General features: G+C 62.0%; 1 protein-coding gene across 14 annotated transcripts in view; it reads left to right on the forward strand.

The window, feature by feature from the left end:
* The first annotated feature begins 6,462 nt into the window (after window positions 1-6,462).
* The window catches only part of AHDC1 (AT-hook DNA binding motif containing 1), a 61,935-nt gene continuing 54,448 nt past the window's right edge, over window positions 6,463-13,949 (forward strand). For 3 of the 14 annotated variants that reach the window (XM_070079011.1, XM_070079006.1, XM_070079015.1), the window contains exons 1-2: window positions 6,610-6,924; window positions 7,154-7,248. The gene's annotated coding sequence lies outside the window, so the exon portion shown is untranslated. The other 11 variants (XM_070079012.1, XM_070079019.1, XM_070079003.1 and 8 more) reach the window with 9 other exon arrangements.

The raw sequence follows: 13,949 nt of genomic DNA on the forward strand, positions 1-13,949 counted from the left end.
GGCAGTTTTGTTTGTCACAGTGACTGAAGGCTCCTACTGGCACTTTGGGGGCTGTGATCAGGGGCGTAGAACAACCTGCCATGCACCTGTGCCCTGAATTGCCCCGCCCCCAGCTCCCCTTGGAGAAACTCTGGCAGCCTCTGTGTGGAAATCAGAGCGCGGGGAGGCAGCTGCCGTCCCCTGGCTCAGTGGGGGAATGGGCTGGGACGGCCGGCAGTCGCTGTTGCAATAGGCAAGCAATGATGGCACATGGACTCCCTACAGGGCCCTGGGCTAAGCAGGACCCAGGCATGAGTAAGACGCGGCCACACCCGGGGGGAGGTCACGGGCAGGCTGCAGAGAAGGAGTGGTGGTGGCGGCGGCGTCTGCCGGAGGTCCCCTCTGCTCCCATCCATCCTCTCATTGACTCAGGACCTGAGCCTGGTTCTCTGCTTAGTGCCATTTGCAGACCAGAAGCCTGAGGCCAAGGGTTCCGTGATGTATCCAGGTCACACAGCTGGATGTGAGAGAGCTGGGATTTGAACCCAGGGCTTACACCAAAGCCCGTGGTCTTTTCTCTTAGACCTCCTTGCCTCTAGGCTTTGGGAAGAGAGTGTATCTCTCCTGCATGTGTGAGGGATCCTCCTCCTCCCTGTAGTCATTCATGGAAGGATGCCCTGGAAATCCACCCCCGAGTTGAGTGGCCTACAGGAAAGCAAGCCAGGCAGACCGAGGATTCTCTGTGTGTAGCCCTGCAGTGGGGCGGTTGAATGTGAGCCCAGAGATGGAGAGAGAGGCTGTCGTGGGGGCCTTAGCTCTGCAGACAGCTTCTGTCAGACCACAGCTTCTCCAGGGCCATAGTTTCTACCCAGCCAGACTCAAAAGAGCCTGATGTGGAAGCCAGAGGCCAGCGTGTCTACCGCGGAGCAAGCAGCCAAGAGCTGGAGCCGGAGCAGGAGTGCCGGCTGCGAAAATCCCACCTCTGCCCCTCACCAGCCATGTGACGGTGCTGCTCGTTAATCTCCCGCAGCCTCAACATCCCCATCTGTGAAACAGCAAGGGAATGCCCAGTGCATGCTGGGGGTCTGTGTCACCACCGTTTGCAAGGTGTTTCCTCCGTGCCCTGCATCCCGCCAAGTGCGTGCAGCTGGGTCGCCTTGCTGCACCCTACGCAGAGGCGGCTGTGGCACCGTCGTTTGGCTAATAATGAAACCAAGGCACAGTGAAGTAGACCAGCTCTTTCAAGGTTGCCAGGACACGTGTGGAGAAGCAGAGGCTTAACCCAATCTCTGAGCCCAAACCGGTGCACTTTGTATCCACAGCCTTTCCTGGAGCCAGAGCATTCTCGCCTGCCTCCGAGGACCCTGCCTGGCACCCGATGCCCGCTTGGTTTCAGTGCAGGCGCTACAGGGCGGTGACCTTCTGGGCGGCCATGAGGCCCCTGACCGCTTCTCCACAGAGACCAGAGTCTCCAGGGCCTGGGCCCCCAGGGTCTGATGGTTCCCTGTCTCTCCTTGAGGAGCAAACGAATGAATTCTCTTTTGCACCCCCTTTCCTACACAGCCTCCTGTTCCCTTCAGATAGAGCACAATGCAATTGATTAGGCTTCTGCTTTCTCAATTTCAATCACATCCTCGCCCTGCCTCCCTGAGATTACAGGCGGGTCACCTTGATTGCGGTTTGCACCGTTCACAAACTCTTCAGTCGTTTACAAAACCATCTCTCGCCTCATTCACTCCCCCACCTGGCTCTTCTCTGCCATGCGTGGATTTTACTGGCTTAAGACTCAGAGGGCAATTTTATTTCCAAGTTCATGGTGGGGGAGAAGGACACCTAATTGACGGATGCTGGGTGTTTCACACGCATCGTCTAATTGGATGCTCTCAGCGAAGCAGTGCGGGAGTGTGATGGTCCCCATTTCACAAAAGAGGGAACAAAGACTCTGAGCAGCCACTACACGCACCCAAGGTCACCCAGCTGGATGGGAGAACCAGAGTCGGAGCTCAGAACGCTCATGCATCCCACCGTGCCACATCCCTTTATTCGCTGGAGCAGCGTGCGAAGGTATAACACCAGGCCAGTCAGGCTCAGGGAGCCACGGTGCAAAGGGTCCGTGCTGAGGATCCTCCTCCTAGAAGAACAAGGTCCTGTGTTGATTTTGCACACGCTTACTGATGTCTCCTGCAGGCTGGTCCTGTGGAGGAGGCAGAGCCATAAACAATCACAACGCTTTGGGGCAAGGTCATTCCGAGAGCCAAGGGAGAGTTCTTGGAATACGTGAAAGCAAAATCTGCCTGGTGAGGTAGCTAAAAGGTGAGGTCATCGCCAGCTGAGGGGACAGCACGTGCAAAGGCCCAGAGGTATGGTAGAGCAAGGCCCATTTGGGCAAGTGAGAAACATTATGCATGGGAGGGCTGAGGGTGCTGATGCGGCATGCAGGAAGGTTGGAAGGTCAGAGACAGGAAGTAGGTGGGGGAACCAAGGGATATGGCCCCTGAGTTGTGGGGAAAGGTTAAAAGACATCAGTGGTTAGGAAACAGGGCTCGTTTTGCAGGAAGCTATCCTGAGTCCCTCTGCTCCAGGACTGGCTGGATAAGTCCTCAATCCAATCCAGTAGTTGTCCCCAGGTGCAGGGTGGAAGCCTCCCTCGCTCCCTCTCGCTCCCTCCCTCCTCCATCTGTCACCCTCCCCGCCCCCCCACTCTGCCTGGATGGTCCTGCAGCGATGTCCACGCTCCCTCTAGTGGGGAACATCGGTACTACAGCCTGCACAGCGGGAAACTTTCCCCTGGGATCTTCCCGCTGCCGGTCAGGAGACGCAGCAAAGTCCCGGCTGGTGACAGGAGCTCAGGGGACAGACACAGGCAGACAATGACAATAAGGGGTGTGTGGCAGAACAACGCAGGGTCCTAACTCCGTTGGGCAGGTGGAAGTCCGGAAGGCTTCCCAGAGGAGGTATTCCTTTATTGCAGACCCTCCCCCCACCAAAAAAAAAAAGTCAGCTTTTGGTTGGTAAAGAAGCAAGAGGAGGGAGGGCATTGAGGACCAGACAGCACGAAGTGAGCTCGGAAGCTGGGAACGGGACTGTGGGGGGCGCGGGTTACACTCACACAGGGGCAATGGGAGTGCGGAGTTTGCGGGGAGGCAACAGTGGCTGAAGGCGAAGATGAAGATGGTGAGGTCTTGTCTGCCATGCACCTGCTGGGGACCCGCAGAGTTCTGAGCAAGGGCTTCACAAGGCTGCAGTCACCTTCCTGAGGGAGCTCCCTGGTGACCAACGTGGAGGCGTGATGGGAAGGGAGGACGTGGAGAGGGACGCCTCTCCGGGACACAGGTCACACTAACAGGGACACACAGTTGGACTGGGCTGTGAGTCAGGCAAGCAGGTGATGACCCTCTGATGTGTCGCGGCCAGACACCCAGACACACAAGCAGAGAGCGCACGCAGGCCCCTCGTCTGCCCAGGCACTGGCAGCCAGCGAGAACCATGAGAACCACGCACACCCTGCCGGCCTCAGGAATTCACACACACGCAGTGTGGCTGTCAAGGGCCCTCCCCTGCCCCCCTCAGCCTCCCCCAGGTCCCTCACCACCTCCGGCAGGAACAAAGCTGACCTTTGCCCTCTGGCCTCTGGCCTCCCCTCCCACACCCCCTGCCCCAGAGGGAGGAGCTGTTTGAAGTCTGGGCTGCAGCTGGGGTTTCCGGTTGCCTGGAAGAATGCGGGAGGACTGCACAGTGGAGGGAGGGGGCCGGCTGGGAGGAGGGCTGAGGAGCCTGGGGGCCTTAGGCCCCACTGTACCACAACGAGGAAGCTTCCTGCTTCTGCGGTATCTTGGGCCCTGGCTCGGACCTGTTCGCTTCCAAAGCAGAGAAAAACCAGGGCCATGGTGGCTCTGGGCCCAGGGACTTCTTCCTCCTGGAGCCCCAGCTCAGCGGTGCAGGACAGCCCAGTAGCTCTGTAGGGCTGCTTGCCTCTGGGGACGTGGCCCTCTGCAGCGCCCTCAGGTCCCCCCGAGGCAGCCCCCTAGCTACAACTTCCGTATTCAGGCAGCAGCCTGTCCCTTCCCAAGGCTCACCGCCTTCTGCCCTCTCCACGAGGCCCAGGGCCGGGCTGCAGGCTGCTGTGACCTCCCAGTTATTGTCATTATTATTATTATTATTATGACTCAATGTTTCCTCCTCATGCCCTTGCTGGTTTTCAAAGTGCGGTCACGTCCATGTGCTCAGTTAGTCTCCGCAGCTCCGCCCCCATCTTCCACGCGGGGAGACCCAGACTGAGGTGAAGGAACCAGCAGCAACAGCGGGTTCAAGAGCAGGTCTGCCTGGCTCCTCGCCTGTGCGGTCTCCAAAGCCGGGGGCCCCACAAGTTTATCTCGCGGCTCTCACGGATACTTCCCCGGATCTGGCTCTACCACCTGCTGCGTCCCATGACGCAGAAGTGGTTGGAGCCGGCTAAGCCCAGAAAGGGCTGATGCAGGCTCTTCTAGAATCCGGGTCCCCTCCCTGCAGTCAGTCGCCTTTCAGGATCCTGCCTTCCCAGCCGCCCTGCTGGCCCGCAGATGCAGACATTAGACAGTAGGTGGCAGCAGCAGTCCACAAGAAGACTCGGCTGGAGTTTGGGGAGACCCCAAAAGCAATTTGAAGAGGCTGGGGGAGAAAGACCAGCCCCCAAGTAACAGGGAACCTCTACAGGGCTTGGTTCCCAGTGCCAGTCAACAACTTGGGGGCTAACGGCACCCATATATTCCGGGGACGGGGCAGGTGACCAGCAAGGGGGAGGGGGTGGGAGGGGCATGCTTGAAAAACCCTAAACTTCTATTCCCCTCTCATTTGTGGAGCTGGCCCCTCCCGTGCCTTTCCCAAACTCACCTTCATCCCAAATAACCTGGACGCCATACCTCCCGGAAGCCATCCTGTATTGGCTTATCCCATCTCACTGCCTCCCAAAACTTGAATTAGACGGAGTCAGGTCCTCACTGCTGGGGCGGGCGGGCCAGGCCTAATGGGCGGGGAGTAGGGGTGGGTAAGAGAGGAACCCAAGCTTCCCGCACCCGCCCCGGTGCCAGGCTCTGTCCTGTGTAGGGCCAGCTAAGGCGAAATGCCAAAGTCTCATCTACTGGTAAGAACTCGAGTCAGGCGATGGAGCTGCAAAGGGCTTCCAATGACATTGACCTGCTTTTGTCACTATCTGGCCACTCACTGCTCCCCGTTCCAGGAGGACAGCTTTGAGTGCAGGGGCTAGCTTGTCTGCGAGAAGCTGCTCCCGGATGGAGCCAGCCGGGCACGGCAGCCACGCTGGCAAGTCGAGGGGTGCACTGGTTGGAATCCTAGACTGCTCCTGTCACTGCCACAGCTCCCCCCACAACAAGAGCCCCTTCACTTCCCACCCCCATCCTCTATTTTGCCCTCTGGGGGTTCCAGATTGTTGAATATGAGGGGCTTGGGAGGAGTGCAGGTGTGGAGAAGATGGTGACCAGGCGAAAGGAGTGAGGGACAGGTGGGCTGAGAACAAAGACATTGTTGGAGGAAGTGCAGACCGGGGCAGCCGCTGGGAGGAGGTGGGACCTGCAGGACCTCTGGACGCCTGTGCCCGGCGGACCTCAGTTAACATTTGCTGAACGGAAGCGCCGGGAAGGGCACACAGAAGCACGGCACGGAGAGAAGCCAGGCACAGCGCATGGAGGAGGGGACCACAGCCACAGCACAATTTCGCCGGGCTGTAGCAGGACGCAGGGGCCCGCGGTGCCTGCGGCAGTTCTTCCGGGGCCGTCCAGCCGCGACAGGCCCTGGGCCGAGCACATTCCCATCTGTGGGTCAGGCCAGGCAGGGGGCCCGCAGCCAGGGGCTGCAGAACAGATGTGACCTGAAGAGGAGGTAGGTGAAAGTGCTGAGCCCAGCCCCGGGCGCAGCAGGAGCTCAGAGCTGTGGAATCTGAATCCTGCTTCCGCGTGGGGCTGTCTGTGGGGTACCCAGGACTTCAGCGCTCTCGCCGCCCTCGGACGTCCAGGAAAACGAGGTGTGGGAGCTCAGAGATAGACGGAGAGGAGGGGTCGCTGGTGCAGGGGACGGGGCTCGCTGGCTCGCGCTAAAGTACGCCACGGGAGACCTTTTTAGAAAGGGAGAGCGCCCCCAAATTGAAGAACCGCTTCTCTCCTCTGCCCCTCCCTTCTAATCGGGACACCCCGGCAAGTCGCAGCCCCGCTGGCTAATCGGCACCCCCCGCCCCGCCCCGACTCCCCGTTCCACTCCCATTCCATTCTCAGGCCCCGCCCCCTTCACTCCCACCCGCAGCCTCCGCCCTAGCCACAGCGCCCAACACGGGGCCCAGAGGCCGCGGGAAGCACCCCGGCCCGTCGGCCACCGCCGGCTCCGCGGCCCCAGGCCCCTGCGCGCACTGTCCCCGCGCGCCGCGGCCGCGCCGTCGGAGCAGCCGCTCGCCCCGCCCGCCGCGCGCGCCGAGCGGCCGGGGCGGGGACTACAAGTCCCGGCGTGCCGCGCGCGCGCTCCCCCCTGGGGTTCCGGATGGTGAGCGGCGAAGGTAAGGAGAGCTCGCAGAGGCAGCGGCGGCGGCGGCGGAGACGGAGAGCGGCAGGCAGGCAGGGCGAGGGCGAGAGACGGAGGGAGGGAGCTAGCGAGGCGGACCAGACAGACAGACAGGCGGGCGGGCAGAGCGAGCCACCCGCTCGCGGCGGAGCGAGCAGAAGGCAGGAGGAGGGAGGGAGGAGGGGGAGGGAGGGAGAGAGGGAATCCAGCTACCACCACCCAAAGCCAGCGTCTGCTTTCTGTCCTCATTTCCTTTTCCCACCCAGCTCGGGGAGCAGAGAAAGGCAGAGCGAGCGCGGAGGGGAGACAGGCAGAGGGACAGACAGACAGCCGGGGAGCGCGGGAGGGCGGAGGGCGGAGGAGGAGGAGCAGGCGGACTGCGCGGGGCGCGTTCCCTCCCAGGTTTGCGCTTGGGGGGGTGGGGCGGGGGTGTCCAGGGCCGACCGAGTGTGTGCGCAGCGGGGGGAGCGAGGGGCGCCGCGAGAGCCAGGAGCGACGAGGCGGGGGGCGCCGCGGACGCGGGGGCCGTGTCCAGCGGAGTTAGCGGCGGAGAATGTGAGCCGAGGCGCGAGCCATGCTGTCAGCGACGGCGGGCGGCTCAGGGCTCCTCCGCGACTCCTCTCCCCAGCAGCCGGGCGCCCGCGTCGCTGCCGCCGCCGGAAGACAGACGCCCCCCAAAGCCCCTCGCCTGGCTCGGACCCACGGAGCCGGCAGCCCTGCACTCCGGTGAGTGGCGCCTCCTCCCCAGCCCCAGACCCCCGCTGGGGACCGGCCGGCTGGGCTCTTTTGTGCAGCGCACCAGGGGGGGCCCCCGCGCCCCCCGGTCCGGTCCGCCGGACCCCGTGGCTGCGGTGCCCGCGGTGCGATCGGTCTTTGTTTCCACCGGGGCCCGCGGCTCGGCTGGGCTCGGCTCGAAGCCTGGCAGGCAGCGCCGGGAAGGGGGAGGGGGAGGTGGACGGGGAGGGGGGGCGGAGAGGGGGGGTTCTCGGGTTTCCTGGCCGCCCCGCGGCTCCCCCGGCTCGGGGGCGAGGTGCGCGCCCAGCGCTGCCGCGCGCCCCCTCCTCCTTCCCCCTCCCTCCGCCTTTGGATTTAAAACTGCAATTTGCTCTCCAGCTTGCTGAGAATGTGGGGGGGGGGGCATGAAGGGGGACCGTGGGAGCGGAGAACAAGGCTGGATTTTAGGATCGGCGCTGGGAAAAGGGGAGACTGCGGAGGGAGGAGCCCCTCCCCTCCAACCCCCAAATCCCAAGGTTCCACTGGCGCTCTGGGAGTTGAGGGGCGGGGACCTAATGACCCGGAGGGGGTGTGGGGCGGAGGAGGGATTTGGGGGCGGCCAGGACCGGAGGGGTTGGGCCGCGTGCCCGGTTACCTGGCGAACAAAGTCGGCTCACTTTTGCATAAATAAATAAATAATCGCCTATCAATGCGTTTCCTCTGGGGCTCTGATTGAATCGGCCCCCTCTTCCCCAGGGGGTGGGGTGCTGAGTGACAGCTGTCAGCCCCCTGGGCCGGGAGCTGGGGGTGAACTGCTGACTCTCCGTGCTTTCTGGCTGTGGGCGCCTTCCCCTACTGGGTCTGGGTCCCCGGGCAGAGCCAGAGGGGCAGGGGGCTGGCTCTCAGTCTAGGAAATAACCTTGTTTCCTGTTCTACAGGAAAAGGGACAGCAACCCAGAGTTCGGGGGCTGGGGATGAGGACTGATGGGAGCTGGGGGGGGTTCCCCAGCAGCCTGACCCCCCAGCCTCCTGCCAGGCGAAGGGGCCAGCTGAGGGAGGAAGGATGTGGGCCTTGCTGGCCGGAGGCGGGATCTGGGGCTGTCCCTGAGGCGGGCAGCGGGCACAGAGCGGGAGGAGGGAGAGAGAGAGAGAGAGGAGAGAGAGAAGCGGGGGCGGGGGCGGGAATTCTCTACCGCAGACCCTGGGGGCCAGGGCCAGATGTGGAGGGGTGGGGAGGCTCCCCTCCCTCCCAGCTTGGGGGCCCTGGGGCTGGGCTGGGAGGGGCTGAGCCTGGTGCCCTTGGTTCTGCACCAGTGCCTGACTGGCAGGGCCAGCTGAATTTGGGCCCAGGCGTCACCCTGGGAGGCAGGGCTGGGCTGCACCAGCCTGGTCCCTGAGCACAAGGAGCGACCCTTGGGGGGCCCGTGCCTGTCTGGCCCGGCAGGCGTTTCCCGCCGGACCAGTTGGTGTCAGGCGGGACTTGGCCCCGGCTCCCTAGGCTGAGCTCAGGGTGTGAGGACAAGCTTTGCCTCCGGGTCAGGGTGGCCACATTTTGTCCGCTGCTGCTGCTGCTGCTGCCGCCGCCGCCGCCGCTGGCAGGGCGGGGGCATGTGCCTGGGCCTGGGCAGAGTCCCGCCGGGGGCATCTGGGGTGTTTCTATTGTTGGCTTGTTCCTGTTCCGTGTGGCCCGGTGTGTGTGAGCTGGGGCTGTGAGTGAAAGCTGACTAGTCTGTCCATCCTACTATCCCCCACCCCGACTTGGGGGGGGGGGCAGGTGGGCCGGGCTGTGGTGGTGACCTGTGGGGGACTCTCCAGGTGGCATGTGCATGCCTCTTGTCCTCATCCTCCTTTGAGCAGATGTATATTTATTTTTATAGTAATGGAAAATCAAACTGGATAGTAAGTTGAATTCATTTTTTCTCCTGCTGTGTCAATAGTTGGAGTAACCCCCAGAGACTGGTGAACTGGCCCAGAGTGCCCACCCATGAGTGGTTGCAAAGACCAGTGAGGGCATGAGCTTGGGGGGCCAGTGGGCACCAACCCACGCCAGTGACGTGTCCCCCTCAGGGCCTCACACTGGGGCAGGTGCCCAGGTGGGCAGGCATTGCCCCTCCCCAGGTGTCCCCCCCAACACACACACACACACACACACACACCAGGTTGCAGCTGGCCTCTCAGCCACCTCGCCGGTCAGTTCCTAAGTTGTGCCCAAGCCCTCAGGGACGTTCCCCTGGTGGGCTCTCTTCCCCGCCTGGGCTCCCAGCCCACGTGCTGATATTTATTTTCTGTAGTAAAATCCATTTTTAATGCCGTTACTTTTGAAATAATATAGAGAGAAACAAATGTGATGTGTTTAAGTTGCCCTCTGTGAGTTTTTAATGTGATCTATGGCTGAGGTGGTGATGGAAGGAGCTGTTGGGCTTGGAGAAATTTGGTGTCATAAAGAAAAAGAGCTTGCTGTTTACCGTGGTTGCTGGGCTGGGGGGTCTGGAAGCAGGGTCATGGGGGCAGGGAGCCCCCGCACGCACCCCCGCTGCTGGGGTGGGCTAGCTCGGCTGAGCTTCTGTGTTTAGCATGTGAGGGTTCCAAAATAATTTTGCGTTGTGCCGCAGCCCATGATGGGACCTCCGGTGAAAGGGCTGGGGAGCTGGGGGGAACTGGGGGGCTCTGTTCCCCCCACACACTGCCTGTGCTTAGGTCTGGGCAGGGAGGCTTCTGGAACCCCTGTGAGCTGAGTCGGGAAGTGCACTGGGGGAGGCCGGGCTTGCTTTCTGCAGATGAGGGGCTGGGGTCTCTACCTGATGGTTGGGGCTGCTCTGGATCTTGGGGGGCAGACTGGACCTGGCGGGGGGCCGGGGGGGCTGGCGCTGGAGTGTAGAGCAGAGGAGGGCCAGTGCCTGCTCTCAAGTCTGCCTCAAGCAGTGACTGAGCCGCTGCCTCTGTTCCTGACAGGACAGGGTTTCCTCCAGGCAAACCTGAACGCCCTCATTTTCTCCTCCCCCCTCTGTCCCACCCCCAGGTCAACTACTTTTTTTTTTTTTTTTTTTTTTGGTTTCTGGAATACAGAGCTCTGTGTCTCATGCCAGCCACCCAAGACCAGGGGGGTTGCCATGCCTGTGTACCAGATGCCCAGGCCCTTCTGGTCTGGCTGGGTGAGGTCAAGCAGATTCACTATTATGGGATGGAGCCTAGCTCCATCTCTGGGTCCCCTGGGTCTCTTGGGAGAGGGGGGAGCCAAGATGGGGTGGAGCTAAGGACTGCAGGAGAGTGCAAGGCTAACATTGTTGCTAATGCCAGCAGATGGGCCCCCCAGGGAGAGAACAGGGGAGAGTAGGGGGTGGGGAGGAGAGCGAGGGAGACCCAGACAGCCACATGCCTCGGCAGCGGGAAGGATGGAGACTGAAGGCAGGGATGAGACAGGGAGAGGAGGAGGCAGAGTCACAGTGCCAGGCACAGGGCTTCAGGGCACCAGAGGACCAGGTGTAACCACTCCCCCGACCCCGCAGCCAGACACAGCACCGAGGGCCTCTCCTGCAAGATCAAATGCTGGGGTTGTTTTTGGAGGAGAGATAAGCAGATGTCTGGGGGAGGGTGGGAGGGGAGGACAGGTGAGAGAGAGAAGGAAAGCCTCCCACGGGGGAGGGAGAATGGGGCACCAAGAGGAACCCAAGAGGCCAGAGGCAGGCCCTTGACCCCAGGGCAGAGTCTCCCCTCTGCCTTCCCCAGATGCCTGGGAACAGGATTGAGCTCTTGCTGGGAGCTGGGGGTGGGACCTGAGGTTGGTCCAGCACCCACAGGTTGTTGGGTGCTCCGTGCCAGGAGGCATCTGGGTTACAGAAGCAGGGAACATTAGGGCCCAAAGGCACTGGCGGCGTCATCATCCAGTTGGAACACCCCCTCCCCCTTGGACAGGATATTGAACCCAGAGAGGGGAACCCAGAGAGGGGAGCTGCTTGCCCAGGTCACAGGTACGCTGGGCTGCAGCCTAGGCTCTTGGCACCCCGCCTCCCTTAGCTGGAGAGGTGGAGCAGCTGCGGGGGGCCTCCTGGGTGCAGAGGGGACCAGAGCCTGGGGAGAGAAGCAGGCAGGCACCCTTGTGGCCAGGCACCCCCCCTCCCCAGGGGAGGGGGAGGCGCCGCTGCCGGGAGAGAGAGAGAGAGAGAGAGGGAGGGAGGGGAGAGAGGAGGGGAAACAGTGAGTCAGGCTTCCAAGAGCTGAGGATGAGAGCGCCAGAGCTGGGAGGGAGAGGGCAGGGAGGGCTGCTCAGAAGGGGGGGAAGAGGGAGGGGGCCCAGCCAGGGGCAAGGAGAGTGAGAGAGGGCGGGAGCCAGCCCCTGGCCCTGGCCCAGCGGCAGGGCTGTGCAGAGGGTGCCGCCAATATGGACTTTGCCCGCGGTGGGTCAGGAAGGAGCCAGACTCTGCCCCTGCAGGCAGCATCTCTGTCCTCATTCCTCATTTATGATCCCACCCCAGGGTCTCCGCAGGGGTGACCAGCATCCTCCCATGCCTGCCTCCTGCACCCCGGTTTCCCATCATAGTGAGCTACTGGAGGGGAGGGGGCACAGAGCAGCCTGGGGCGCTGTGGGAGCAAGGTGCAGGTCTTGAGTAGGGCCCTCATTGAACCCTTGGAGGTTGGGTCACCTCAGAGAGTGCTGGCCTAGGGGAGGGGGCGCTGGTGAGGAGCGCTGGGTTGCACTGTGAAGCCCTGGTCTGGCCGTGGCAGGGGCCACTTGGGGCCTCTCAGGGTGGCCAGTTCCAAGATGTGGACATGGTCCTTGCATGTCTAGAAGCAGCCTCCATTGCTGCAGGGGCTGGGGGAGATGTGGTGCGGCCTCCCTATGTCATGTCGCTCTGGGTAGCTGGGAAGTGGAATGGCCCCCATGGATCTGGTGAGAACTGCTTGTACAGCCCCTCATGCCTGGAGCTGGGACCAGCATGGGAGGGGTCTTGGAAGGACTGCCTGGAAGGGAGGAGGGAAGGTGCCCCCACCCCCCGCCCAGCTGACAGGAAGCTGTGGCTCCCAGCCCCTCCTTCCCTCAAGGCCTGGATCCCAGGTTTCTTCCACTGGCCAGGCAGGGGGAAAATGGGCACTCAGGATCCCTCTGCTGCAGGCCTGGCTCTGGGGGGACTGGGAAAGTGAGGCCCCTGCCTTCTCCCCTACTCTGCCCCCCAACACATGCAGAGCTCAGCTGCACTGAGGCCCTGCTTTCTCTCCTCCTTCTGTTCTGGGGTCCTTGGCCTGGGAGCCCAGGGGAGAGGCTGCTTCTACAGCTGGCCGGCCCCGAACTCCCTGTTCAGCCCAGCTGCTAGTGAATCTTCCAGAAGCTGCAGCTCTGTACCCCCTCCCCACCCTGGGAGCCAGGAGGGGCCTTTGTTGACCTGGAAGAGAGTGTCTTGGGGAGTGAGTGGGCACCCTTAGAAGGACTAACGCAGACAGCCAGACAGATGGGTGGTGGAACAGATGGACAGAGACACCCACGCACACAGACGGAGAGAGACAGACAGATGGACTGGGACAGGGAGAGACGGACGGACAGAGGTGCTGGCAGAAAGAGGAGTCAGAAAAATTGGAAGGACTGGGAGAGAACCCGAAAGGCAGAGACTTGGAGACAGGCGGGGTAACTGAGATGGGGGAGAGAGAGGAGAGGCAGGAAGAGATAAAGAAAGGGGGAAACCCAGCCGGGGAGAGAGAGGAGAGGCTTGAGGCTACAAACCACAGGCAGGGATTTGATGAGGATCTGGAAGGTGTTTTCTGCCTCTTCCCTCCCCAAAGCCTAGGGCCAGCCAAGTCTCCATTCCTTCCACCCCCCAGTCCAGTTCCCAGCTGCTAAAGAGGTCAGGGGGAGAGGGAGGGAGAGAGACAAGCCCTCCAGAGCCCCCTCCCTTGCTCTTCTGTCTGGGGGAGGGGCAGTCGCTGACCCCCATGCAGATGGGCTTGTCTCTAGAACAGGTCCCCTCACACTCACCGCTCAACGGGAGGGTCCTTGTATCGATGCACCCCCCATACTCACACCTGTTTACACAGGCCCTGCTCATGCCCCCCTTCTCTCTCTCCCTCCCTCCCTCCTTCCTTCTTTCTCCCACACACACACATGCACGCGCACACACACACACACGTATTTGTGACATGGAACTCTCCACCCTCACACTCATTCTGTATCTCACAAATAGAACTGATGAGCGGGTCCCTGTGCTTCCTTTCCCATCCAGGTGGTGACCCACAGACCCTGTCATGGGCTCTTAAGACACATTGCCCTCCCCCCACACACACACTCACACTCTCACATCTCTGGTGGCAGTCACACTGGAGCAGAGAGAGGCCTTGCACTCTGACCCAGGTGGCAAGGTGCAGAGGCAAGAGCCCCCTTGGTTGGTGGCAGCTGTCCTGGGAAGGTGCAGGACCTGACCTGGACTCAGAAGTGGCCAGGCGACTTGGGTGGCGGGAAAGAGCTGACTGGTGGCTGGTGAGGATGTGTGTGCACGCACGTGCAGGAGGGGTGGCGGGGGTCTGTCTCCGTGTGTGAGACAGAGATTGAGTGCTTGTGAGATGGGATTTGGTGTGACAGGGAGCGCCGAGGTGTATGGAGTGTGTGGGTGTGTGCATGCCAGCTCCTTGTCAGGTGTGCATGTGTGCATGCGTGTTTATGTGATGTGTGTGAGATGGGCGTGTATGACAGTCCAGGGCTCGCCGAGTGGGGGTGTGGGGTGAGCTGC

The sequence above is a fragment of the Oryctolagus cuniculus genome, chromosome 7, assembly GCF_964237555.1.
Source record: "Oryctolagus cuniculus chromosome 7, mOryCun1.1, whole genome shotgun sequence".
NCBI lineage: Eukaryota > Metazoa > Chordata > Mammalia > Lagomorpha > Leporidae > Oryctolagus > Oryctolagus cuniculus.